The following is a 3,859-nucleotide window of genomic DNA, read 5'->3' as shown; positions in this document are numbered from 1 at the left end:
AAGGATAGATTTTAAGTGATTATAAGGAATAAGTGTACAGATCAAAGTAGATTACCTAAGAAATAAAGCAAAGTGACAATCTGAGTTCTAGAAACTAGGCAGGATTTGAATCGCGCAGTGTGTCACCCTGATGGTACAAACAGTTCACCTGCCTTCCATACACAGGCTAGAAATCCCTTCAGCCTGGGACCAAATCCCCAGTTCGGTCCTTGTTCCTAAGGTTTGTCCAGGTGTTGAGTTATGGGGGGGAGTGAGGCCAAATGATTTTGTTACTTCCACCTTTTATAGCTTCTTCCCTGTGGAGGGAACTTCATTTTTCCAAGCAAAAGCCCCCGCGCAGTTAGTGGAAAAGTACAGGCACAAATGGTATCCAGTGTCACATGAGCTGGTCACATGCCCTCGCACGCTTTCAGATCTTTAGGTACAAAAATGATACATGCATACAGATAAGGTAATTATATTCAGGAAATCATAACTTTTTCATTGATACCTTACATGACATACTTTCTATAAAATATATCATAATCATATCACCTTGGTAAATATGGGAGTCCCCGAGAGTTGCTTTGGGGCACAGAATGTCACATCTCCCCCCTTAGTTTACTGCAGGAGTGTTAGTCACTGACTAATTTGGAGGCAGTGTGCACAAGGCCTTCTTAAGTTTTGGAACATACAACGCCTCAGTGTTGCAAACATTGTAGTGTTCTCCACATGTGTTCTTTGTGCCTTCTCTGGATCACTAGAAAACCTCTTTTTGTATGTGTGCAGCATTGTAAAACCATTGTGCTTTTCCAACTGGTGATAACTCAATACACATATTCTTTGCAATGATTTCTTCCGTATTGCTCAAGCTGTTAAAGTCTCCCTCTGCAGCAAGAAGGAGCGTTCTGCTGGGACCTCACAGGGAAAGGGGAAAGTCCAAGGAACTACTGAAGGAATGAGAGAGTCTCCTTGATTCACCTGCAGCAGTGAGAAGCAGCATGCTTCCAGGGGTGGGGGTGGTTGAGACCAGCTCCTGCCTTTGAGCTGAAGGCAGCGTCACCTCAGGGAGAAAAATGTCCATGATGCAGCTAAACAAGAGATAAACCCAATACCAAAGAGCACAGGGAGATGTGTCCCAGAGGGGAGCCAGAGAAGTGTGATAGAATCATAGAACCACTTAGGAGGTGGGTGTGGGTTCCTTTAACACTGCAGCTGGAGGCAACACCACCTCAGGTAGGGAGAGGGGTGTAGAGCCTGCCACTGAGACAACTGTCCAGGCTGTTAGCTGTGAGCCCTTCCCGGCTGACCCCACTCCAGAGAGAATAGAGGTATGTGTCCTAGAGGGGGGCCCAGAGGAGGAAACTGGGGAAGGAATAGTGGGGGGACAGGAAAGTCTCCTCAGTGATCACATGGGGGAGGATGCCCAGGACGGAATGGCTGATTCAGCATCTGTTCTCCCAGGCACCCAACCTGTGGCTCAGGCTTTGACAGTGAACGGACCCTTGGGAGCAGAGCTGTCACACAACTGACCTCTCATGGACAGAGAGAGGGTACCCCAATCCAGGTAGCTATTTTTCAGGACTTTGTTCCCTATTTGCTTGTGAAAACTCTGTCTTTCAGACAGGATGCAGGTCCAACTGAATCAATGGTTGTCTGTGGAAATGCTAATGACCCAACTGACAGAGGTGAGGAGGAAATTCCCTGGGTTGGGAAGACACAGAAAGCAGCTGTGAAAAGACACACCTCTTAGCCGAGAGAGCACAGATCACAGCCCTCTAGGAAAAGGGGAGGGGAAGGTCCCAGTGCTGGGAGTGGGGATCACAGGGAAAGTCCAAAAGGGGGGTGGATTTTTTCCATGGGCATAACCCTGGGGTTGGGAAGTAGCTCCACAGAGTGTTAGTCACCATGCAAAGTCCCCTTACATCCTTACCTCACCAGACCCTGGCATGCCAAGACCCCAAAGATGTCCTTAGACTGAGATCCCTACTGAAGAGGACACTTGGGGGAAAGAAAAAACAGTAACTAAACATGTGTTAAGGTTCAGGGAGGAGTTGAAAGACACAATGGGTATTGAACAAACCAAACTGTCCAAGCAGAAGGCGTGGTATAATAAAAATACTTGAAAACACCTACCTGTGATAAAAGATTTGGTGTTATTGTTAAATCTCACGGTGCAATGTCTGTTGCTAATGGGAAATCTTACAACAAAGAATTTGGTACTGATGGTAAGTCGTATGAAAAGGTGTAACATGCATAATTTTGGGGGAAAGCTTTCGGACATGCTACAAATAGTAAACCACAAGCCCTATGGGGATCCTGCTTCTCAACTAACACCTGTAAACAGGCTCAAAGCTCGTCACAGCAGGGAAACCATAATAAATCTGGTCTGCTGTGTGGAAAGGGAAACTGAGGCACACCACTGCATGGCATTGATGAATATCTGTATTCAGTTATCACCAGTTGGAAAAGATCAATGGTTGACCATGCTGCACAGATACAAAGAGAGGTTTTCTAGTACCCAGAGAAGGCACACAGAACTTTATAAAAACACATGTGGAGAACACTGCAATGTTTGCAACACTTGGACATTGTAGGTTCCAAACCTTAAGAAGGCCTTGTGCACACTGCCTCCGAATTAATCAGTGACTAACACCCCTGCAGTAAATTAAGGGGGGAGGTGTGACATTCTGCGCCTAAAGCAACACCGTGGCACTCCCATATTGAACATGTTGATCTGATTATGATGTATTTTATACAAAATATGTCATGTAAGGTATCAATGAAAAAGTTATGATTTTCTGAATATGATTACCCTCTTTGTATGCATGTATCATTTTTCTACCTAAAGTTCTGAAAGCGTGCAAAGGTATGTGACCAGTTCATGTGATACTGGACTCCTTTTGTGCTTGTACTTTTCCGCTAACTGCACTGGGGGCTTTTGCTTGGAAAAATGAAGTTCCCTCCACATAGCAGGAGCCATAAAAGGTGGAAGTAATAAAATCACTTGGCTTCAGTCCCCCCCATAACTCAACACCTGGAAACACCTGAGGAACAAGGACTGAACTGCGGATTTGGTCCCAGGCTGAAGGGATTTCTAGCCTGTTGTAACGAGGCGGCCTTTGGCGGGACACTACTGAGAGTATCAATTCAGGACAAATTGCTTAGAGCCAGGCAGTCACAGCCCAAGGCTGGGGGTTCAATCACTACTAAGACAAACCAAACCAGCCAAACAGAGAGGACTTCGGTTTTACCCCACTGGCTAACCTGAAGTCATACAAGCAATTCCCTCAGATACTCCAGTTCCCTTGTATCACCACCAGCACCACTCCTTATGGGGACGAATAGTTATGAAAACCAATACCCTAGTAAAAGAAAAAAGGTTCTCTCAATCCCAAAGGACCAAGGCCCAGACCCACGTCAGTATAAAAAACAGATCTTACCCACAAATCACGCTATTGCCAATCCTTTAGAATCTAAAATCTAAAGGTTTGTTCATAAAAAGAAAGAAATACAGATGAGAGTTAAAATTGGTTAAATTGAATCAATTACATACAACCATTGCAAAGTTCTTAGTTCAGGTTTGTTTCAGGCTTCATGGGATTACTGCCAATTTACTGTCTGGTGCATTGTCCTCTCCACACTGAGGGTGGGGCAGACAGGGTAATAAACTTACCCTCACCGGGCTTCTGACCAGGGTAAGACGGTACAGCTCTGGGATCCTAGGTTGGGGAGCTGGGGTGGGGGAGAATTGCCTGGAACCTCTCTATTGTTGGTTCATGAGTGCCTAGTGAAAGCATTCATGTAACTGCAGCTGGGTGTGTCCCTGGCTATGTCTGGCTGTGGAAGTGCAAAACCTGGAGAGGATTGCAGCTTGTCA

This window comes from Terrapene carolina, unplaced genomic scaffold, assembly GCF_002925995.2.
Source record: "Terrapene carolina triunguis isolate 2854851 unplaced genomic scaffold, T_m_triunguis-2.0 Scaffold21042, whole genome shotgun sequence".
NCBI classification, from domain to species: Eukaryota; Metazoa; Chordata; order Testudines; family Emydidae; genus Terrapene; species Terrapene triunguis.
Note: the sequence above shows the minus strand (reverse complement) of the source record.